This window comes from Zingiber officinale, chromosome 6A (genome assembly GCF_018446385.1).
Source record: "Zingiber officinale cultivar Zhangliang chromosome 6A, Zo_v1.1, whole genome shotgun sequence".
In the NCBI taxonomy this organism is placed as follows: Eukaryota; Viridiplantae; Streptophyta; class Magnoliopsida; order Zingiberales; family Zingiberaceae; genus Zingiber; species Zingiber officinale.
In genome coordinates, this window is record NC_055997.1 from 6,320,146 (window position 1) to 6,346,397 (window position 26,252).

Genomic DNA, 26,252 nt, shown 5'->3' on the forward strand with positions numbered 1-26,252 from the left:
GCACCTAAACCTTAGTTCATAGACAACCCATCAAACTACCGGAAGTCATTACAAGGTATGAATGGCTAAGTTGTCAATTAGTGAATAAGGAATCATGTTCCAGAATTGAAGGTTCACTGAATGAAGTAAAAAAGCTATATAAAAAGTCCATCAAAGTATATACCAGCCAACATGATAAGAATAACAACCAAATGTGCTCAATTCAACAAATATAAATTGAATGTTTAGTCTTTTCTTAGTTTGTTTCTGAGAAACACATGCAAACTATGATAAAGATTTGGAAAGTGCCTCTCATGAAATTCATTCTGAGAAACCAGGGTGCTTGTTCCATGCAAATATAAATGCTATCTCATCTTAGCATTCATATCAGTGGGAAAAACTCGTATTAGATGTAGTGAATGGAATATAATGTCTATCATTCATAATACATTATGTTCTCTGCAGTTTCTCCAGCTACTAGTTTGTTAGCCTTATACAATATAGGACTCTTCAATGAAGTAATTTACAAAGAAGTGAAAAATTGCACCCAACTTCAACCATCGTATGCTTAAATTAGAGTCTAAAACTGCAACTTTGAAGAACACAAGACAAAAAATGTTATATATTTCTGTGTGAGCTAATAATTGAGACATAGTTTATTTATATGTTGGAGAGAAGTTACCCGCTAGACATTTATTCGTACTAGTGTAAGGAACCAGTTTGAAATTAACTATAATTTATGAAAACGAAGCTAATAATCAAGAGCTTCTTTGTACCCAAACAACCAATTGTTTGCTGACTTGTAAATTAAAGGAACGAAAATGCAAACGGAAATGGCAGATTTTAGGGAAGAAAAGAGATTTCTAACCATCAACACAATCAAAGGGTAGATTTTAGGGAAGTAATCCCTTTTCTCTTAAAACAAAACATCGATAGAAAAACAAAAAATCAAAGCAAAAGCAACTCGTTTTGAGGGGGAGAAATCCCCTCTTTTTTTCCTGCCTATAAGAAACACTGTGCAGAAATCATAAATCGCTTCCACAAAACCCTTATTTTTTTCCCTTACGGAGAGCAACATTTGTACAAGAATATAAGGGAAAGTAGATCGTAACCAAGAGCGGAGGAGGAGGAAGAAAGGAGAAGTGAGCAGCTGTTGCGAAGTGGTGGCTCTCTCCTCTTCAATTTGAGGGCGATCGCCGACGAAGAACAAATCCGAGACGATCAAGCCCTTTGCTAGCCATTGTTCCTCCTCAGGAAACGAGAAATATGTGTTAGAGAGCACCGCAACAAAAGCAACAAGTGTCCTGAAGAGCGAGAAAATGAACCCTTCGTCGACGCTCCGCTGCTGTCGCCAACTTGCCCTTTTAACAGTGAGCATTTCTATAAAATGAAGGGCTCCTCTTATCACCCAAAGGGAAGAGTTGGAGAAGATACGGTGTGGTTGGACGGAGAAGCAAAGGCGTCGTGGTGTGTTGATCCTAATCGGGAGAGGAAGGAGCGTCGATCTAGGAATGGGAAGAGGGAGATGAGGTTGAGAGAGATGGTGGACGGCGCGATATAGGTTTAGGTTTGGAGGAAAGATTGAAGTGTTGCAAATTTCGGCTAAGTATTGGTGGAAAAATTAAATTATTTTATTTTATCATAGACACCGAGTTTTAAAAATCGCTGTTAAAATCGGTGTCTATTAACAAAAAAAAAAGTGCTCATATACATCAGCTTAAAAAACCGATGTCTATGAGCGAAAATCTGCACTTATAGACATTGGTTTTTGAAAAAACCGATGTAAAATACTCAAAGACATCGGTTTTTGCTTAAAACCGATGTTGTTCTACCGATATCTATGAGGGTTTTTCTTGTAGTGACGATTCCCGAGTAATGTTCCATGTCCGACACGTCAACAAAAGGGGCATGTAACCAAGAATCGGAAAACCTTGGGAAACAAAAGGTTTTTCTTGATTCCGGGGTTAATGAATTTTTTTTACCCAAAATACCCTTGGATAAGAGAAAAACGTGATAAAAAGAAAAACAAAAGGAAAAAAAATATTAAAAATAAAATATAAAATATAAAAAACATAAAAAAATATTTAAAAAATAAAAAATCGTAAAAAATAATAAAAAATTGTAAAAAACATTTAAAAATAGAAAAAACATAAAAATAATAAAAAATGGGAAAACATAAAAAATGTAAAAAACATTAAAAAATAGAAAAAACATTTATTTTTTTTAAATAATAAAAAAAGGAGAAAAAAAATAAAAAATAGAAAAAACGTAAAAATTTAAAAAAATTAAAAAAATTAAAAAAAGTTAAAAACATAAAAAAATTTAAAAAGTAAAAAATAATAAAAAAATTTTAAAAAAAAAACATAAAAAATAATAGAAATAGAACAATGTAAAAAAACATAAAAAGGTTAAAAAACAACAAAATCAAAAAAATCAAAAAATAAAAAACATCAAAAAAATAAAAAAAATAAAGAAAAACATGAAAAAAAGGAAAAAAAATTAGAGTTTAAATAATAATAATAATAATAATATTATTATTATTATATATAGTTGGTTTTGTAATTGTGGGTAATATAGTAAAATATTAAACTAGGTTTTTCATTAAAACCTTCAGACAAATAAGTTATCGTTGCATTACCTAGGTTGAACCAAACAATATTTGGTTATGTTTTATTCCCCATAATCTTGGTTATGTGATTACTTGGTAATCACATAACTAAGGTTATACATGATAATTTGAACCAAACGCACCCTTAGAGTTCACTTCTCTTGGAGCCCCACCTCCTTCGTTCAAAAGCACTAGTCCACCCATATGGCTTGATTTGGACTATGACTCTAATACCACTTGTTAAAACAAAGAATTTACATATCTCAGTAGTATACTATTATCCGCTTTAAATCTAAGTCTTTATAGATTTATTTTTGGACTCTATCTCAAAAAACATCGTATGAATAAAAATATCTTTCATGTTATAAACTTGTCATCTTTTTTATATATTTCTAATATTAAACTTTGATTTGATTGTATTTCCAATACTTTATTCCTTTAGCAAATTTTTTCAACAATATGTTCAACTATTATAGCACGAAACCTTGTGTCCCCACGGGAATATCTAATTGGCCAGAGGGTGGCAGACTTACTATAATGAGATTATAGATCAATTTCTGACGGGCGCATACTACTAGAGAAAAAAACTCCTCCCATCCCCTATCCACTTAGATGGTTGGTTATAAATTGACCATATAATTTATCTCCCGTTACGTAATCTGGGATTAAACTATAAGTAATATTTGAGATGAATATAATCATCTATACTATAAAAGTGAAAGTAGTTAATTTACAAGTCTTCGAACATTCCTCCATTAATGTTTTATGCTTAAAAAAAACCTCAGTAAATTATGTAATAACAAGAAGAATATAACTACCTTTCTTCCTGTCATTTGTCTCTTGGACCAATTCTTTCCATAAATCTTGTTGATACAAATTTGTATATGGGTCTATTTCTGTCATTTGTAGAATCCTTATTTCACCCTAAGAAAAAATCTAAAATATTATAAATTGATGTAAGGTTGTTGAAATTAGAATGATCTGACATTTAATTAATCAAAAACCTGGGATGAAATTATGATGTTGATTGTTTATGATCTCTTTCACAGAGTTGACTCGACCCATTTGCAAAATAAAATAGTCCACGTACAAATATTACATTAACTAATAGTCAAGGAAATTACAACGACTTTAAGATAGAAACACAAATAATAAACTAATTAATTACAAACCCTACCAACAAAAAACATATATAATATATGTTTACTTTTACAAATCCAAATTGCATGCAACTTCTACGTACTGAAACTACTCTTTCTACTGTCTCTCAAATCCCATGCAACTTCTTCAATGTCCTCCTTTAATTTATTACTTGCATTCCCTTTATATCTCCTGTAGTTATGTGAGCGGGAGCAGGAGCGGAGGGGAGGGGTTGGGAGGGGGAGGGGGAGGGGGAGGGGGAGGGGAGGGGGTGGCAGTGGGAGGGGGTTTGATTATAGATTCTTAACTGATTATATGTTAAGAGTCTCCATTCTCTAAAATTGCCACATATGGTTTTGATATGAAAGAGTTTATTGAATACAATGACTCGATCTTGACTAATATCAACTGCATAGTCTTTGAAAATTTCCTGATATTCAGCTTCTAAATCAAATGTATTACTCATGTTAGATACTTTGATTTAGGTGTTGAATTCGCAACCAATGAATTCACTTTATCAGCGGCTCTGATGGCATTTAATTTGGTCCACGACGATCTTGTTCTGATATCACGTTGATCTATCCCGAAGCTCTGTTCATTATATTTCAACATAATATAGTAGTAGTTAAAGAAAAACAAGCTAGTAGAGAAGTACTTAACTGTTCTCTGAATACATACTTAAAAGCTGACTTACTTGTAGGATGAGATTTGATGATCTGTGGATCCTTTTGGGATTGTTGGGCTACTCCTTTCTCTGGATATTTGCCTTCTTTTATAGCTGAGAGGCCGAGACTCAATTATTGGAGTCTTACGTAAGTGCTTACGTTTTGTTCTCTTCATTAACGAAGTCATCACCAATTCGTTGGCTGACGTCAAAAAGAAAATTGAGGATGTCAATTCGTATGTATCGGATCAGAATGGATCGGGTAGAATTTTTTTAACCAAATCCGAATCGGATCTGAACTTAAATTTAACCCGAAACTTTTAAATTCAAATTCGAATCCGACCAACCTAAACCCGACCTGGATAATCCGAAAATTCAATTCAAAATGACTTTATTTTTTTTACTATTTTTCCTATAATTCTTCACTTTTATCCCAATATTTCATCATTACCATACTAACATTAATATTAATATACATTAAAATATTTTAATTTTTAAAATAAAATTCGATTTAACCATAAAAATCAAATAAACCCTATATTTGGATCAATCTGGATAAACCTGAACCCGATTTAACCCAACTCGAAAATTTTCATCCCGAAAATCTTCTAACCCAAATCCGACCAATTCCAAAAATATCTATTCTGAATCTGATTTTTTTCGAATCGATTCGACTTGGATCGTCGGACCAAATTCATTTTTACACTCCTAAAGAAAACATAATTTCAAAATTGATTTCTAAGACCGAAATAAAATTGATTTTGTATTTATATTATTTTAATAAAATATAATATTTTAAAAAACTTAAGACAGAATTTGAAATATAATTTAGTATGACTTTCTTTGAAAAAATCAGTTTAAAATATAACGAAATTTTAAGGTAAAAAAATTATTTTAAATTTATATAAATTAGAGATAAAATTACTATGAAACATAATAAAATTGTAATATTTTTTTTTAAAAAAATATCATTTAAAATATAAAAAAAAATTTTAGACAAAAAAAATGGTCAATATAGAGACCTAATTGATACAAATTTATAATTTTATTTTAATATTAATAAAATATATAAATTTTTAAAAAAAGTACTATTGGAAAATATATAGAGGGAAAATTATATATGAATTAAAAATATATAAATTTATATTATTTTTATCAAAAAAAATTTGTGTTTAATGAATTTTTATATATATTTTTAATATTAAGTTGTGAAATGATTCCACTTATTGTAAAGTATAATAAAACGTAAAATATAATTTAACATCAAATTCATCGTACATTTGATTTTTTTTTTCTTTTTCATATATGCATTTCACTGCTTTAGCATTGTTTCATCTATTTAAGGTGCGTTTGATTCAAGTTATAACATATAACCTTAGATATATGATTACCAAATAATCACATAACCAAGTTTATAGGGAATGAAACTTAATCATTGGTTGTTTAGTTCAATTTAGATAATCTAGTAAAATCTAGTTTGTTTATAGGTTTTAGTACATAACCTAATGTGATATTTTATCAAATTATCCATGATTTAATAATGATAATATTATATTATTTAAAGTTATATATATATATAATTAAAAATTTTTATTATTTTATGTGTTTTTATTTTTAGATAGTTTTAATTAAATAAATAAGTTTTTATGTAAAAGGTATTAATGCTCGGATAATACATGATATTGAATAGAATTGGATTCAGTTATTTTATTTTATTTTTTCAGTTATTTAATAATATTAGATAGTGATAAAAAAAGAGGTAGAGATTAAAAGAATGAGAAACATAAAAAAAAAATATTGATTAAAAATAATTTGTTGAACGTAAAGGGATGGTAAATTAGCAGGAGAAAAAAAAGTCGCACGAGAAAGACATAAAAATAAAATTAAAGAAATGAGTGGAAAAGAAAAAAAAAATCAACAAATTTTAACACACGTTTCACTAAAATCATGTTTATTTATCAGTGAATGCTAAGGTGTTGGATTGGGCACCAAGGTTATGTGCATTTGATCTGGTCGATTAGATCAGGAATAAAAGCTAATAAGTAACAAATAAAACCTTATGAAAAATAGACAATGTTAACAAACGCAATTTTGTGACAAAGCGAGCTCTTTTTTGGTAATTCCATGATTTCTGAATTTTAATTCACAGGTAAACAAAAGGAAAGAGCAAGAAAGAATTCAACCAACTAGCTTTAGTTCAAAATGGATGGGAACAGTTCCTGTGAAGAAGTGATACATCGACACCTGGGCGACAACCTTAACCGGTTCAATCAGCTTTCCTGCCTCAACTACTTTTCGAGCAACAAAATCAGCAATGTTCGCACCACAGCTCTCACCAGGAAGAACAGTAAGATACTTAATCATAAGATTGACAATGATAATACAAAAATCAGGAAATCATAGACTAACAGTAAGATACTTAATCATAAGATTGAAGCGCATGTTCAATTCTTAACTTTTTCAGAACTCAGTGGTTCCACATTACGGAAGAAAACAGATGGAATGACAGATAGGAAAAAAATAACGAAAATGAGGCAGAATGGTTAGGCATGGTGGTGAGTAAAAACATAAACAATAATTAGTAACACGTCTTAAATTGGTTTCAGGTATGCCACTAATTTGACAAATCATTTAACTCACCCAATTTCATGATTCTACCACCAGAAAGTTTTACCAAAATATTAATCCAATAATCATGAATCATTAAAGTATCAATTAGCTTATAATAACAAAACAATATGAATTGGACAAATATAGTTGAAAAGAGATTAGAAATTTAATTCCCTCAATGTTTGCTTATGAACAACTTCAAAAAGAAAAAATAATCCTAATTATTTCTCAACACCAAGATATTAAAGATCAAATATTAAATTGTATTCTATATGTTAGAGTGTATACTAAAAGCCTAGCTTTTGTAAATATTTATTTTTGAAATAAAATAATCACATTGGTCAATATGAGCATTTATTTGTTAAATATAATTGTTCAATTAATTTATATAGTAGATAACATGGAGTGTGGTGTCACACTCAGAAGATCATGTTGTCAGTTCTTTATAAATTATAAACAGTTGCTCACGACTAAGATGGAAAGGAACAAACCATCAGAATAGTCGTAGTATAATTAAGTATTAGTTTATCTTGACTAATAAATTACACTGATACATTTTAAGTGTATTGAGTAGGACCATTTAGGGAAGTTCTTTTTGTACTGACTTAGTAAAAGAACTAGACCTTAGTTATTATGGAAGTGTGTGCTCTTAATCCTAATATAATAACAAACACATATATTTAATGTTTATTTCTTTAACTTATCAAAGGGTGAGGTTTAGCTCGATAAATCAATATGTCCGATAAGTTGGGAAATGATATTACTTATAGTGTGTATTGTTGATTATAGAAAGAATCTGTGTCATAGTTATCTAGGTTGAGAATGTCCCCAAGAGGAGCTCAGAAGGATTGTCATGTTAAACTCTGCAGGTGGGCTTAGTCCAACATGACAATGAAGTTGAGTGGTACTACTCTTGGAGCTAGATATTAATTAAGTGAGTTGTCAGTAACTTAATTAGTGGACATTTGTTATCTTAACCACAGGGAGACTAACACACTCATAATAAGAAGGAGCCCATAATGTAATTTGGGGATTGGTGCGGTAGTGCGGTAATAACTCTCTAGTAGAATGAGTTGTTATCGATGAACTTGAGTTGTGTGTTCGGTGCGAGCACGGGATACTCAAGCTCATCGAAAGGCCAAAACCAATTTCTTTTCTAGGTCCCTGTCGTAGCCTCATTATAGCCTCAAGTCCATCCAAATGTAAGGCTCTTCTTGGTGTTCAAGAAGTGGGTCGGTCCAATGCTTGGTGACCAAGCAAGGGGCCGGCTACATCCTCTTTATAGGGGCCGGCCCTTTGCTTGGTGACCAAGCATGAAAGGGCCGACCACAATATTCAAACAAGGAGGGTTGTTTTTGAATTTTTAAAATTTTCTCTTTGTAGAAAACTATAAGTTTTAAAAGAGAATTTTTAATTTTAAAAAAACTTTCCTTATTTGAATTTGACCACATGTTTTAATAGAGAGTTTTAAAAGTTTTAAAACTTTCCTTTTTTAACCATCCTCATGGTTTAAGAAAAAAAGGAAGATAAGTTTTAAAATTAAAATTTTCTATCATCATGTTAAAAAAGGAAATTTTATAAGAGAAGTTTTAAATTTTAAAACATGGTTTTAATTTTTAGAACTTTCCTTTTTTTAACTCCTACTTTGGGAAAGAGAGCTTGTAAATTTTATAAGAAGATTTCTTCTTGTAATTTTTTTTAAAAAAATATATTTCCTTATTCCTCTTGATGAGGTGGCCGGCCACCTTGCTTGGTGCCCAAGCAAGTGGCCGGCCATAATTAAAAATATAAAATCATCACAAAAATTAATTTTGGTGATTGATTTAATCAAGAGGAAAGAAAAGGAAAAAGGAAAAACTCTTGGATGATTTTATTTTTTGTAAAAAAAATTTCCTTATTTGCCTTGGGCAAGTAATATAAAAGAAGGAGTGAGGGGGCTTCATGAGACACAATTCTTATTCTCTTGCTTGGAGATCATCAAGTGGCCGACCCTCCCTCTCTTCTCTCTTTTCCCTTTTGCTCTCTTCTCCTTGGTGGTGTTGGTGGCCTGATTTTAGAAGAAGAGGAGGAAGCTTTTGGGTGGTGTTCATCTTGGAGGATCGTCGCTCACACGACGTCCAAGGCGAGCGAGAAATACGACAGAAGATCTCGAGATTATTAGCTTACAAAGAGAAGGTATAACTAGTAGTTTTCTTCCGCATCATACTAGTTATTTTCTTTGTAAGAATTCTAAATACAAGAGGCAATTAGATCTAGTTTTTCGAATTTATTTTTCAAGTTTGTGTTTTTTTTTGAATTTGTGATTCGATTATTCTTTTTGGTTAACCTAGAGTTATTTAAGGAAATTAAATATTAGCTTTCCCTAAAAGGCTTTGCCTAGGCGGTGGTGGTTGCTCCCATATCCAAGAAGGCCATGTGCCTCGCCATGCAGTCCTGGAAGCCAATTTTAGAAATTAATATTTAATGAAATTAATAACTTAGGTAGATTTGAATCAATAGTGTTAAGTTTCGGTTGCGATTCAAATCTAAATCATTAAGAACAGATAAGTTAAATTTGGAATCAATGATGTTAAGTTCCGTCTGCGATTCCTAATTTAACTTCTAAAGAACACAATAGGTTATTTAAGGAAAGGTTCGACACTTGTACAAAAATTTTTATACAGTGGAACCGGTACGTATTCCTAGGATTAACCAACACTATAAATATTCATCCCAAACAAAATCATAGTAGAAGTATCTCTCAAGCACTATCAATTTCTTAAAGATATTAAAGATCTAGCTTGGAAATTCATCCAAGCTCCAATAAGAATGGCAAAGGACCAGAATGGCTGCCCAAACTGAAGAAATGTTAAGCACTATTAAAGTTCAATCCAATAACATCCAAGTTCAATCCAAAAAAAAAGATTCATCCAAGTTGAATCCAAACAAAAAGATACATCCAAGTTCAATCCTAAGTATATCAAAATATAAGTACCAAGAACCTAATTCAAATATTTAATTTATTTTGGATGGATCTCATTAAGCTGCTTTATCACATAATTTCTTCTAATCGTGCCATATCAGCCTATCATGTAAATAGGACAATGAACCAAACAGTAAATTAGCAAGGTGGAAAATCCCAACTTCTAATAAAATTGGAAAATTAATAATACAGAATAGAAACCTATAAATTTTGTTTCGAACAAGAATTCTATTTGCAAGTTGGACCTACAATAGGACATTAATCATTTTTGCAAGTTAAACCAAACATTAAACTAGCACGATAGAAAAATCAAAAATATGAGGTAGAACAAAAGAGTTAAAGTTCCAACAAAACTAATAATACAAAACATAAACCTCTCTATTAGTTTTTGGCTTTCAAAACTAATATCATACAAAATTGTTGAAACGGACAGATAAGATGATGAATAATAGTTTTAAATATAACAAAACATAATGCAAACTTATCATAAATGAGCGCCATTTGAAATTTAATGTAAAATGATCAATATTTGCTCTTTTTATTTATTTTCATACCATTTTGACTTTGTTGATAGAACAATCCTACTACTACGACAAATATAAATGTTTTGACCATTTAATCTCAATAATAATGGCAACTTTTGACAACTCATAACAATTTATCATTTAACATTATACGTTACCCAACCCATCAAATCTGTACAAAAGAAAACTTGCATTAACGAAGACAATATGTCAAATTAAAATATGCTTCATATGTCAATCTAGAAAAATTGGTTTAGTGAAATCATGTTAATTTCATGCAGCTAATTTTACAATTATATTTTAATTGTGAATGATCTTTGTTCACCTATTGTTGATCAACTAAGGAAGCACAATGATCTGAGTTTTCCATTTTTCCTTGGATGAAGTACCATGAAGCTAGCAAACCTACTTTAAGATGTCACTCCATGCAAACGCAGGTTGAAGATCATACCTTTTTCAAGAAGAGGAGTGGGAAATGTTCGCGACTGGGACACCTTCCGAGGGGGAAGCCGTTAGCTCTTCGCGAAGGGGGAAAGAGTTCGCGAGTGGGGTAGCCTTCGCGACAGCGAAGAACGCTGCTAGATCACCGCAAGATCGCCGCAAGGAGGATCGCCGCGCTAGGGTTTTTGTGAGTCGAGAACACACGAACACGGGGTGGGAGGTTTTCGCTTGGGTTTTCTAGCGTCGGTGGCAAATTGATATTTGGTAAATTTGTAGGGTTATTTTTGTCACAATGGGTAAAAATTAGAGGCTAATTTTGTCTAAAAAAAATCGTTAACCCCAGAATCAAGAAAAATCTCGCTTTTATGAGGTTTTCCGATTCCGGGTTGGATGCCCAAATTGCTGACATGTCAGACATGCATTATAACTTGGGAATCGTTGATTACTTAAACCAAACAAAGATTTTGTTGATAACCTTGGATAGATAACTAAGGCTATAATTTGAAATAGTATGATTTTCCTTGAAAAAATCTATTTAAAATATAATGAAATTTTAAGGTAAAAAATATATTTCAAATTTATGTAAATTAGAGATAAAATTACTATGAAATATAATAAAATTGTACTATTTTTCTTGTTAAAAATATCATTTAAAATATAATAAAATTTTTTAGACTAAAAATCGGTCAATAAATTAATAAAATTAGAGACCTAAATGATACAAATTTATAATTTTATTTTAATATTAATAAAATATATAAATTTTTAAAAAGCACTATTGTAAAATATATAGAGGGAAAATTATATATGAGTTAAAAATATATAAATTTATATTATTTTTATCAAAAAATTTGAGTTTAATGAATGTTTATATATATTTTTAATATTAAGTTGTAAAATGACTCCACTTATTGTAAAGTATAATAAAACGTAAAATATAATTTAACAACAAATTCATAATACATTTGATTTTTTTTTTCTTTTTCATGCATGCATTTCCCTGTTTCAGCATTGACTAATCTCTTTCTACTCTAAGTGTGCTGTCAAAGCCTGCTCTGTCTTCCTCTCCGATCTATTCAATGCTGCCAGGGGCGAATGCAACGGGTGGCAGGCTTGGGCTATAGCCCAGGTCTGATTTGACCCATTCTCTACTAAGTAGTATAGTAAAAAAAATTATTATGTCCAGGCCTGATTCGTTAACCTACCTGCCACCCCTTACATCCGTGATCTGCCTATGTTGGCGCGACGAGGTACACCGGCTATACACAAGATCTCCTCTTTTCCCCCGTCAATCATCCTCTTTTCCCCCTTCGATCTCCTCTCTTCCAATATGCGACAACTCCTCTGTTCTTCGCATGATGGCACATTTCTTTCTCACGTCGCAAGCCGTCGCTCGCTCAAGATCTGCTATGTTTTCCAGCAACGAGACGAAGCCACCATTCATCTTTTGGGTTTGTGTATGCCCTAATCCTCTAATGTTTCTCCCTCTTTGTCTAATAAGTAGGATAAGAGTTCTATGATAAAATTCTAGGTTTTTCATATCTTATTTCTATATTTTTTTGTCTAGTATTAAGAATGGTAATATGGTATGTATTTCAGTATTTGAGTAGTATTATACAAAAAAATTATGTAAACATTAGAGAGCTATTAGGCGAACCTTCAGGAATTCTACCCACTCCTATAAATATCAAATTACCGATATTATATAATGAATAATGATCAAGGATAATTCCTTATAGCTGTTATATCTCATGCAGGTACTAGATACTCTAAAACTAAGCTTGTTTCACTCAGAAATTCAAATGAAATTGTCAAATTGACACTGTGAGTTTCGAAGTTTTTTCATTATTCTCATCTGATTTAGGAATTAGAACATCACTTCTAAATTAATAAGCATGGTTAGAGATTATTTCTGTATGTGGGTAATATAAATCTATAGATTATATTTAATTGTTTATTCCTAATTAGATGAATATTTGTAGAATTTAGAATTAATGATGTATGACTATTTAGTATTTACAGAATTATTAAAATGTTTGGTTGAAGTTTCCATCTTCTTAAAATTGTATTAGTTATTTCTATTTTTGTTTGAGATTATGTAATTATTAACAATATAATTGGTTTGCTTAATAGGGGTTATTTTTGCATATTGAAAATGGAAAATCATAACCTGTTAAATAAAAAGGGAAAACTTTATATCCTTTTTTTTTAAAAAAAAAAAGACCAATCTGAAGGTCCCTCAATTCCTAATGATGCCCCCCCTTCGGTAGCACATCTTCTGAATTCATAGAGTCTTCACCTTCTAATCCTGTCACAGAACAATCTATTTCTATTGAACGCGATCTGGGAAAGAGGAAACAAATCTGTGAATATCCAATAAATGAATGAGACCAAGTTCGACGAGCTTACCTAAATGTTGGAGCATATCAACCGAAACTTTTAACATATCAACGAACACAATTTGGTAAGCAGGCATGTATATTCCAAGAACATTGGTATAATAAGTTTTGATGGTTGGAATGCTCTTCTTCAACAGATAAGGCATATTGCTTTTATTGCTTTCTTTTTCTTACCGATCCTACTCAACCAAATCTTTCATCATTGGCCATCAATGGATTTAACAGTTGGAAGAGGGTATGTAATGAAGAAAAATGTGCATTTCTTACTCATATTGGTACCTAATCTTCATCACATCATAATGTTGGTGCAATATCCCTCAGGTCAAGGCTGACCTGGTTGACCAAGCTTGAGTCTTGGTTTGGGTTTCGATGTTTGACAAGGTAGTTGTTCAATTGGAGAGATTGTTGGTGCAATTCCCCTCTGATCAGGGTCTGATCAGGTTGATGAAGAAGAGTCAAGTAGGTCAAGGTTGACCAGATACTTGACTGGGAAGTCCTGGTGAGTGAAGCCAGGTGAAAGACCTAGTGAGCGAAGCTAGGCAATTTGAAAGTCTTGGTGAGTGAAGCCAGACAGAAGAAAATCCTAGTGAGTGAAGCCAGGTGAAAGACCTGGTGAGTGAAGCTAGGCAGTGAGAAAATCCTAGTGAGTGAAGCTAGGTGAAAGTTCTGGTGAGTGAAGCCAGGTGAAAGACCTGGTGAGTGAAGCCAGGCAGAAGAGAAGTCCTAGTGAGTGAAACTAGGCAGAATGGAAGTCCTGGTGAGTGAAGCCAGGCACGGGGGAAATCCAGATGGGTCAAGGTTGACCAGACATTTGGTGAAAGTCCAAGTAGGTCAAAGGATTGACCGGATACTTGGCATGATGAAGAAAAGTCCAAGTGGGTCAAAGGGATTGACCGGACACTTGGTGAAGGAGTCCTAGTAGGTCAAAGGTGACCGGATGCTAGGCATGATGAACCTACAGGTCATGGATTGACCGGATGTTGGTTTGGGGGCTTTGGGACTTGGTTTTGGGCAAAAATCAGCAGCTGAATCGATCATCCGATCGATTGGATGGAGCCCAATCGATCGGCCGATCTATTGGGGTGTCCCTGCGAGAAGCCTTCATCCCAATCTATCAGTGGATCGATTGGGAGGAAGTCGCGAGCGCACAGAATGCCTCTGGATCGATCAGCTGATCGATCCAGAGGTCCCAATCGATCAGTGGATCGATTGGGAAGGTGCGTTTTGTCGCGATAAGTCCTGGATCGATCAGCCGATCGATCCAGGCAACTTCCTAGAGCACAGAGGTGCTCTGGATCGATCCGTTGATCGATCCAAAGCCTCCCCGATAGATTGGGAGCAATCCAATCGATCGAGATCCGACCGTTGGCGTCATATTTAGCTGCAGGCGAGCGTTTCCTTCAGCAGAGACTTTACGATTCATCTCCGATCCTCTCCAGCAGCTCTCCACACTTCTTCTCCACTCCACCGCCAGTTCTTGAAGGGTTCTTGGAGTAAGGTTGCTAGTGATCCAAGATCAAGAGGCGGGCAACAACAAGAAGTTAGGGTTAGGGTTTTTACTGCATAACTTGTAAGCTTTTGCTTGTATTTTGTTTCCCTTTCCTTCTTCTTGTATTGAGAGTGTTGTAGGGCTTCTCCGCCTTTGGTAGTTACCATAAAGGAGTGTTATTCATAGTGGAGGGTGTGTGGGTGCGTGAATCCTTAAACTAGTCACCTCTTGTAAGGTGGATACCAAGTAAAATCCATTTGTTAGCGTTGTATGCATTTGTTTCTTTGTATTTCCGCTGCACATCCTTGAAGAAACAAGCAACGAAGCACACGAGCACGCGACGAGCTATTCACCCCCTCCTCTAGCTACTTTTCGGTCCTAACACATAATACATCTTAGAAAAAGGCCAAAGGTTTAATAAAACCATCTCAACATTTTGACAAAGTAATGCTTGCTGTATCAAGTGAGGAAGTTCAAAAAAATCATCTGCATCTTAAAACCACAATTACAAGTGTTCGGTGGCTTGCACTTAAAGGTTGTTCTTTCAGGGGGCACAACGAATCATCTAAGTAATTGAATCGAGGGAATTTTCTTGAAATGTTGGATGCTTTTGGGCGTCTTAATAAAGAAGTTGGGGATGTATTGAGTAGTGTTGTAAGAAATAATATATGTTGGTACCTCAAGGTAATTTTGATATGATTAAATAAGTTAGGTTAGGCCCTGTTGTGTTTAACCATATGTCTAAGTGTGCAGGAACTTATAGTACAGGAAATCGATCAAAAGACCTAACTAGCGAGAAGGACGACATGGGAGAGAGCTGACGGGCTCGGTGCGTTTGTGCGACAAGGTGCTGCGGAAGAGTACACCGGCAGACGAGAAGGAAGCGTGCAGTGTTTCCATGGGGCGAGAAGCCAGAGTGAAAGATTGCTAAGGTCACCTTGATAATTGTGTCAAGATGAGATCATTTATGTAATGATCAAAGTAAATGAACTCACCATTTGCTTAAGGCTAGAACAGAATTTATATGTTGAATTCAGGATTAGACATTAGGTATGTCTAGATCGAAATCTATACGATATTAAATTTAAAAAAAAAACATGCGCTCTTTTTAGCAAAGAGAATAACATCATAGCATGTGATTCATACCACATATGCTATAGCGACAAGAAGGGTAGTAAGAGAATGGATCCCTGCTTCTCTGCTAAGTGAGACCCTTGAGATTATAAGTTAATCTTAATCTTATCATAAGTGACTATTTAGCTGTCTACTTGAAGTTTTGTTCTTCTGCTACTTTAGTATGTTTCCTATTGGCTATGGGTGATTCCGTCTATTGAACATAAGTAGGAAAGTGACTGATTAGAATGAATAGATTCTAGCTAAAAAGGAAGATTAAGATTAATTTACATATATGACATTTATTCATTGGTACCAGTTACATTTTTAGTTCAGTACATAAAATATAATTGTGAATAATTGTATTGATTGGATATGTTGAACATGCTCTTGACATAATAGTCATTATGAAGGATTAGAGATGTTCATATTGATATAAATAATTTAATCTGGGGTAAAGGCAAGTTTTGATGTCTCTGATTGGTTCTATAGAGCAAATGAATGCACAGTGTGCTTGCTATCGCACGAACCATTTTTCCTAATGTATGGAATAGATGTTCTTATTTGGTCTTTATGACTAATTAATTGATACTCTAGTCTTTGTGACCTGACCATCATAAAGTCTATATGACTTATTTGGTCTTTGTGACCAATTAATGTTTTGCTTTAGCCTTGTGACATGATCATCTTATAGTCTATGTGACTTACATGGTCTTTGTGACCATATAACCGTTATGGATTGACTTGGACGAGTGGAAGATATTGGACGTTGAGGAGATGAAGGGGTGTCACTTCCCTTTCGTCTCCCTCATTGCTACAAACGTCAAGGAGATGAAGGGGCACCCCTTCCCCTTTGTTTTCATCACTCAGCTTATATAATGATGCATCCAAGAACAATCGAAAGGGGAAGAGGGTGATCAGTGTGTGCACAGTGGAGGTGACGGCAGCAAAGGAGAACATCCAGACGAAAGGGATTTGGCTCATGAAACTCGAAAGGCCTTCCAGTTTCATTCGTGATCGCTCTTCCAACGTAAAGTAGTGACCAAGTTCATATCGGGAGATCACTGTGGGTTATTACATGTTTTAATCTTGTGATTCATGCATATTATGGAAACATTATCATGGATATCTAACGAACGAAGAATTATATGGCACAGAGAAGAAGACAAATTGAAGGAATCAAGGTAGAAGAATCTCCTCTTTGAAATCTCTCCTTACATAAGAACAACTCTTCTTGAAATCTTTTTCTCAAGAATGCTCAATATCTCAACCACTTGCTTGAGAATACACTCTTGCTCAAGCTCAACCTTTCTTATATGGGGAGATTTTTCTCAAGTAACAAGTAAACTTTCTTGAATAACAAGAAACACATGTGGCTTGATGCAAGCTTTTTTTAACAACAAAAAACACATGTGGCTTGAACAACAAACAAAGAAGAAGGAAACCTTCTTGAGCAACTAGTCAAGATTTGAGTAACAAGTTTTAGCGATTTCTTAAGCAACAATTCTTCGTAATTTCTTGAGCAACAAGTCTTAATCAATGACTTGAGAAACAAGTCTTCTTGATTTCTTGAGCACCAAATCTTCATCAAAGACTTGAGCAATAAAGAGATGTGTAAAAAAATACTAGCTAGTCCTCGTGCAACTAATCAGTCCACTACGATCAGTAGTATTCACACATCAATGAGTTAGTGTCCAGACCTTGGATTTACACATCAACAACTATGTCCTAGTTTAAATGTCACTCAACTAAGACTAATGTCTCATTCACATCAGACTCTATCATTTCCATCCACTACTTTATGTTAAAATAAAAAGAATTCACATATTTTCATAATAGTATGATATGGTCCACTTTGGGCATAAACCCTCATGGATTTATTTTTAGGTTCTACCCAAAATATCTCATACTAATGGAGATATCTTTCATCTTATAAACTCATGATCTTTTCCATATATTTCAACATGGTACTTTGATTATATTTCCAATAATCCTCCCCTCAAACAAAATATCATCATTATTATCATGGTCATGGGTCTTCCCTCAAGAATCCATTCACTATTGTCCTACTCTTAGCCTCCCCTCAAGTTGTTGTTCCCCGTGATTGTTTTGATGTGATCAACCAAGTTATGTTAGGTTCTGTTTGTTATCAATCCCTGTGTCTAAGTGTGCAAGAGCTTAGGAGCGCAGGAAGTCGAGCGGAAGATGCAGTTAGCGAGAAGGACGACATGGGAAGGGAGCCGACAAGCTCGTGCATCCAAAGGACGAAAGAGCTACGGAAGAGTACATCGGTGGACTAAAAGAACATGTGCGACATTCGAGGGACAAGAAGCCAGAACGGAAGCCTGCTCGAAGATAAGGCCAGAAATTGGGTTCGGATGAGCCCTATTTCGATTGGCCGCAATCACCCAAGCAATCGGAACTTTGGAAGCTAAAGAGAAGATGAAGAAATGTTGGAAAAGTAGCTGGAGGCACCCTCAACAGTCGTTGGAGGCGCCTCTGCCCTCATCAGCTTGAGGGTACCCTCAATGTTGTTGAGGGCACCCTCAACTGGGTCAATTTGGCCGTTGGCAAGCGGATAAAGTTTTATCCGATTATCACCTTGGAGGCGCCTTCAACCCCTTTGGAGGCACCCTCAACACTCGAAATAAGATTTCCAGGAGTTATATAAAGGCCCCTGGAGCTAGGAATTAATCAATCAACTCTTGCACTAATTTCCTAGCAACTCTTGAGCTATTTAAGTGTGTAAAAGGTTTCTCCACCTTCAGAGAAGGAGATTCTTAGTGTGCTGTTCAACCGCCTTGAATTAACAACCATTTAGGTTGTAACCAATTCAAATTGTTGAGTCTTTTCTCTTACTTTGTATTTCTGTTTTATTTTATTATTGTTGTTATTTTAGAGTTGAAAGCTTGAGGAGGGTATTTTTTGTTTTTCAAGCAATTCGCCCCTCCCTTCTTGCCGGCCCCGCTACACCAACAAGTGGTATAAGAGCCAAACTGCCTCAGAAGGACTGACCACCGACTAAAGCATAAAGATCAAGACGATTGTCGGTGCAAATATTCATCCCCTGAAATTCGACGGAGACTTCGCTACATGGAAACGCCGAATAGAGGTATTTTTTAAAACATATTTTGATATTCTTTTAACAATGAAATATGGTTTTACAGTTCCAAAAGACAAACAAGAATATCAGTGGACAAAGAAGGAGCAGTCGATTTCGCGGCCAACGGAAAGGTCAAGTTCCATCTGCTCAGCGTTTTGCCGCCCCAGTAGGTAAGTTGGATCGGAAGCTATAACTCCGCTAAAGACCTTTGGGGAAAATTCCTGGAGCTCCAGGAAGACACTTTAGAAGTGAAGTTAGCAAGGTGGGACATCCTCTGAACTCAGCTAACAAATCTCCAGATGAACAACGGTGAAAAGGTATCACAACTCCAAGCAAGAATAAAGGAGCTGATAACTCAACTGAACAACCTCGGAGAATCGGTAACAAACCGAGACTCGATCCGGTATGAGCTCAACACCTTTCCAAGAACTCCAGAATGAGCGTCCTTAGTAGATGTATACTACATCTTTAAGGACTTTGAGGTAAATACGCTAGAAAATTTATTTTCTACCTTCAAAATTCACGAATCTCGAATTACATAACCTAAACAAATAGAGAAGTCAAATCTCAATGTTGCCCTACAAGCCGAGATGGACGATCCCGACTCTGAACCGTCAATCGACGGAACTAAAGCGGTGTTATTGGTAAGAAAGTTAAATAAGTATTTTAAGACTAATAAATTTAGATCGCAGTCGAGAAAACACCAACGCAACAAAAGGACCATCTGTTGCTACAATTGCAATGACGAAGGGCACATCAAGGATGACTGCCTAAAAATAAAGAAAAGGGATAAGGAAAAGTCTCAAAGATCGACGTCCTCTAAACACAAGAGTTTGAAGGCTACATAGGATGAATCATCATCCTCCGAATCTGAAGTCGAAGCCTATGCTGGACTTGCTCTAATAGCAATTCATCAAGAAGAAGATGAGACCAGCTCAGAAATGAGCATAGATGAAGGGGGAGGATCATCAGAAGAAGAAAGCTGCGGTGAAGGGGAAGCATCAGAAATTGAGGAAAGTAAGGTATATGCTCTAACTCCCAAGCAGTCCTTTTAGTTCATTAAAGTGCTTACTAAAGATTTAGTTAAATTAGAAAAGGAAAATGACAAGTTAAAATTAAACTTAGCAAAGACATGTCCTCTAGAAATGTACGATAATCTAAAATTAGAGAATGAAAAATTGAAAATTGAAATTGAAAATTTGAAAACTGATGCATGCTTTAAACCAAACAAATTTCAAAAATCAAAACTTAGAATTTATGGAAAGTTGAATTGGTACATTAGAAAGCATCATGGATAACTTAGAAAAATTCCCAGAAATTATGTTCTCCCTAAGTTTTAGATTAATCCTATAGGAATGAACTTATACTGGGTTCCAAAATCTTTTCTAGATTAAATTTTTAAAGGTTAACGCTTTTAACAAGAAAAATTAAATAGCTAATTTCTTTATAAGACATTGTCTAAGAAAGTGGTTGTTGCTCCAATAACCAAGAAGACCTAGTGCCTTACCACTGTCTGGAAGTAAAAATATTGAAATAAAATATTTATTTAACTTACTGATAAAGCATGAAAATAAAAATTAGATAATGCTTTAACAAGTTTTTTAAAATATTTTTGGAAATTTCTCAAAAATATTTTGTTTAAATTGCCTAAAGGTTAGAGTTGTTCTTAACTTAGAATTTATTTTGAAAAATTTCTACCCCATTTTTTGTTGTGATCAAAGGGGGAGAGATAGGGAACAAGTTTAGGGGGAGTTTTAAAATAGTTAATATTTTTTAAAAAAATTACTTAGTGTTGCAAATTCTTTATTGCAATCTTTATGCTTAAAGTGTTAGATTAGTAATTTATTTAAATTACTACTTGTCTGTTTTTTCCCTAACTTGAACTTGGGTTGATGCACATTAAAAAGGGGGAGATTGTTGTTCCTCGTGGTTGTTTTTGTTGGATCGTGAAACGTCGATAGAGGAGGGGGGGGTGAATGTCGATTCGAAAAACAGCGTTAATAAGAGTTAAGCGCAGCAGAATAATAAAAAACTTAGACAAACTGAACACGGTGTTTTTTACTTCGTTCAGAGCTTGTGACGACTCCTACTCGAAGGCCCGTACTCCGTGAGTACTTTCGTTGGGCAATCACTAGCAGTTCGAAAAAGATTACAATTTAAAGTACAAGAATGCTAGCAAAATAAAGAAAATACCGACAAGAATTAAAGAAAAGGAAAGGAGCGTATTGTCGGATCTTTGTTAGCGTCGCTGGAGCGCAGAGTAGTAGAGCAAGCAGTAGAAGACTTTCTTTTCGTTATTGTTCTGAAGCTCCCCTCTGACCCTCCTTTTATATGATGCTCGGGGCACCCTGGATCCCTTCCGGGCGCCCTGGTGGGACGTGGCAGGTCCAACCAGTAAGCTCCACGTGGCGACGCGCGAGTTTGGATAAAACTTATCTCCGGGCGCCCGGACCTCCTATTTCCAGGAACTCCTTCTCATGCAAAATAGAGTTAGTCCAAGGCAAATATATATCCTGTAAAACATATTGTTAGCACAATTAAAGTTCAACAAAGTAATAGCAAAGAGTATGACTTAGATTCCGTCTTTCCGAGACCGGAATCTAGTCACGATCTCGACTTAGATATCCGAAATGGATCTAAGCCGGATCGACGCCTAATGTTCCCTTCCCGAGAATGCGTTCTCGCAGTCACTCCCCTCCAGTGACTTACCTCACTTACCTGCCAGACGTCCGGTCAGCCCGTCGACCCGTTTGGACTTCGTACCAGCTATCCGGTCAGCCCGTCGACCTAGCTAGACTTCTCGCCAAGCGTCCGGTCAGCCCGTCGACCCGCTTGGTCTTCTCGCCAGCTATCCGGTCAGCCCGTCGACCTAGCTGGGCTTCGTGCCAGACATCTTGTCAGCCCGTCGACTTGTCTGGACTTCTCCTACACACTTGATCAAAGTGTCAGACAACAACAAACTAACTTAACCTGATTTTTCATTCATCAAAACCTAGGTTAAATCGTTAATGTTAACCGCACCAACAATCTCCCCCTTTTTGATGGAATGACAACCTGGTTAGGTTAGTGAAAACATATGCAAGAAACAACATGCATTTATGTGGTTTTAAAGTTAGTTTGTATTTTCAAATTGGTTTAGCTAACTTAACCACCTAACCCTCCCCCTTTGGCATTCATCAAAAATAAGCATGGATTAAGTAAGCATAAACATAGACTTCAGTAAGAAATAATGTCAAGATAATCTGGGGGAGTTTAAAAGGTAGTTTTACTTTTACTTCTTAAAAAAAACTAGGTCTTGAAAAATAGCTGATTTATAACTTAGTAACTTTGAAAAATAGCTAATTTTTCAAATATAGTTTTAAAATTAAGGAAACTGATTTTTAGAAACTTAGTAAAAAAAACTCTAATTTCCATAATTTTCAGTAACAAAATAATTTTTAACACAAATTTTTGTAAAATTTAACTTTCACAAATTGTCAAAATTAAGTGAAAACATTCAATTTTCAAAACTAAGTTAGATATAATTTTCAAAATCAAAGAGTAAAACCCCAAACAACTTAGTTGTATAAGAGTTAGTTTTCAAAAATAAGTTTAAGAAATATTTAAGAAAACATTTTTCAATCACTAACATAAAATGTTGAAAATATTTGCTAAAAATATTCAAAGCAGAATATTTTTTTTAAAACAAAGGAGTTTTCAAAATAATTTTGTAAAATTCTTTTTTCATAATCAAATTTTCAAAAAATATTGTACATTTTTAACCATGTTGAGTTTAGACTTTGATTTTCAAAAATAAGTTTAAAAATTTAATTTGAAAAACTGAAGTAGTTTTATTTCTCCCCCTGAACCTGACATTAAATCAAATGTCTAACCAGTTTGTTACTGACTGACTTATCAGAAGATAGCAGCTTTCACTTGGTTAGTCAAGTTAAGTTCAACCTTAACTTGATTAATGTATATTTTGTATTTAACACCCAGACTTATGTCGATGCACTGAAATAAGCATCTTAAGTCTTAGGCAAGTGGCCTATACATCTCACCCCTTTCTATGTTCGTCAATCACAAGCAAGGTAAGCCTAGGATTTTGGTGAGATGCTCAAAACTAGTCCTATAGGTACATGCTTTCTAAGGATTTTGAACTAGTCTAAGGCTAAAAATATATTTAAAAATCTAAAAATAGGGAAGTTTTGAAAACGAAATATATTTTAACCTATAATTTGAGAATAATCATTTTTTAAAATATTTTTGAAATTCGAAACTCCTAGTCTATTAGGCACATTCCTAGTTTTCTACGTAAATTGCTAAATTCACTTTCAGGGAGTGGTTTAGTGAATATGTCAGCTAAGTTTGACTTGGACTCAACGTATTTGAGCTCAATGTCACCCTTAGTGACATGATCCCTGATGAAGTGGTGCCTGATTTCAATGTGTTTGGTTCTTGAATGATGCACTGGATTTTTTTGTTAAATTTATTGAGCTAATATTGTCAATTAAAACTTTTACATTTGTGATTTTTAAGTTGAAATCTTTTAAGGTGTGCATCATCCATAATAATTGGGCTACACATTCTCCTATGGCTATGTATTCTGACTTAGTTGTAGATAGTGCAACACAATGTTACTTTCTACTAAACCAGCTAACAAGTGATGGGCCTAGTAGTTGGCATCCACCACTTGTGCTTTTGCGGTCTAATTTGCATCCAGCATAATCTGAATCAGAATATCCTATTAATTCAAAGCCGCTGGTCCTAGGATACCAAATTCCTATGTTTGTTGTTCCCTTAAGATATCTAAAAATCCTTTTGACTTGAGTCAAATGGGATTCTTTAGCACATGTTTGGTATCTAGCACACATACTAACTGCAAATAAGATATCAGGTCAGCTTGCAGTTAAGTAAAGTAGACTACCTATTGCACTTCTATAATACTTTAGATCCACTGGTTTTCCATTTGGGTCATTGTCTAAGATTGTGTTTACTGTCATGGGTGTTTTTATTTCTTTTGTATTTTCCATTCCGAATTGTTTAAGTAATTCTTTAGTGTATTTATGTTGATAAATGTAATTTCCTTCATTTGTTTGTTTAATTTGTAATCCTAGAAAATATGTCAATTTTCCTACTAAACTCATTTCAAATTCTTGTTCCATTAGGTTGATAAATTCTTCTAAAAAGTCTCAGTTAGTTGAACTAAATATTATATCATCTACATATATTTGTGCTATAAATATGTTATTATTTAATAATTTAACAAACAAGGTTGGGTCAATTTGACCTTGGTTGAATCCTTTGGATGTTAAGTAAGATGTTAGCCTTTCATACCATGTCCTGGGTGCTTGTTTAAGTCCATATAATGCTTTCTTTAACTTAAAGACATAATCAGGATGTTCTAGATTTTCAAATCCAGGAGGCTGACCTACATAAACTTCTTCTTTTATCAGTCCATTAAGAAAAGCTGACTTAACATCCATTTGATATAGTTTGAATCCCTTATGGGCTGCATAACTTAGTAACATTCTAATGGATTCTAATGTGGCTACTGGGGCATAGGTTTCATCGTAGTCAAGTCCTTCAACTTGACTGAGCCCTTTGGCAACTAGTCTAGCCTTATTCCTAGTAATTTCCCCAGTTTCACTTAATTTGTTTCTAAATACCCATTTTGTTTCTATTATTTTCTTATCTTTAGGTTGTGGTACTAGATCCCAAACTTCATTACACTCAAATTGAGCTAGTTCCTCTTGCATAGCGATGATCCAATCTGGATCAAGTAGGGATTCAGCTACAGTTTTAGGTTCGATTTTTGAAATCAGGAAAATTTGACTTAGGTTCCTAAAGGATGATCTGGTCTGAACCCTTAGGTCTGGGTCACCAATTATTTGATCAGTTGGATAGTTAGGGTTGATTCTTATAGTTCTAGGGGGTTAATTTGCTTGAGTGTGTTCATCTTCTTCATGATCTAGGGATTGATTGGTTTCTTCAGAATTATTATTTTCAACAGGTTGAAGTTGAGTTTGTCCTTGGGTTTCTTCAAATTTTACATTTGTGGTTTCCTCAATTTTTAACGTAATTTTATTATATATTCTGTAACCCCTACTGTTTAGAGAATATCCTACAAAAATTCTATTTTCTACTTTAGAGGTAAATTTTCCTAAGTGTTCTCTAGTATTTAAGATGTAGGCTGGACACCCAAATACTTTAAAATATTTTATGTTGGGTTGTTTGTTATAAAATATTTTAAAGAAAGTTTTATTATGTCTTTTATTTAATGTTGTTCTATTTTGCACATAGCAGGCTTGACTAACAGCTTCTGCCCAAAAATATTTAGGTAAGTTATATTCATTTAACATAGTTCTAGAGGCTTCTAGTAAAGTTCTATTTTTTCTTTCTACAATTCCATTTTGTTGGGGGGTTTTAGGACACGAAAATTCGTGAGGGTAGCCATTCTCAATACAGAACTTGTTGAAATTATGATTTTTAAATTCTCCCCCATTGTCACTCCTAATTCTTTTAATTTTAATATCTTTTTCGTTTTCAATTTGTTTGCAAAAGTTTGCAAAGATTTCAAAAGTTTCGTCTTTATGTTTTAAGAATTTAACCCAAGTAAACCTAGAATAGTCATCTATTATTACTAAGCAGTATAAGTTTCCATTTATGGATTTGACCCCATGGGAGTCAAAAAGGTCTAAATGTAGAAGTTCTAATATCGAGTTGGTTTGTGGCTGATTAGTTGGTTTGTGAGTGGATTTTGTTTGTTTACCTTGTTGACAAGCATTACGTATGGTTGAATCTAGGTTAGGTAATTTCGATAAGCCTCTCACTAGTCCATTTAATTTGCTTATATTTCTTAAGTTGGTGTGAGACATTCTCCTATGCCATAACCAAGTCTCTTCTTTTTGTGTTAAATAACACTTAATTGAAGAGGTGGTTAAGTTGATAGCATAGATGTTGTCTTTTCTAAAACCTTTTAGGCTTATAGTAGGATTATCTAAATGTTTGATAAACACTCTGTGGATAGAAATTTAACCTTATACCTAGTATCATACAATTGACTTATACTCAGGAGATTGTATTTAAAATTCTCGACAAGTAGAACATTTGTAATTATGAAATCTATTTTTAATTCAATATTACCTATTCCGATTACCTTGAGTTTGCTATTGTTTCCAAAGGCAACTGTTCCTAAGCTTTTGTAGGTGAGTTGAGTGAACTTGGTGTGATCTCCAGTC

The 26,252-nt window shown here is 34.1% G+C and overlaps 1 long non-coding RNA gene across 1 annotated transcript; it reads right to left on the minus strand.

Annotated features, from left to right (window-relative positions):
• Positions 1 to 3,665: 3,665 nt before the first annotated feature.
• On the minus strand, positions 3,666 to 4,477 carry LOC121993678. Its single transcript, XR_006115363.1, has 2 exons — positions 4,422 to 4,477; positions 3,666 to 4,318 (listed from the first exon to the last, which is right to left on the minus strand). It is a non-coding gene; the product is annotated as an uncharacterized LOC121993678 (long non-coding RNA).
• Between the last annotated feature and the right edge of the window lie 21,775 nt (positions 4,478 to 26,252).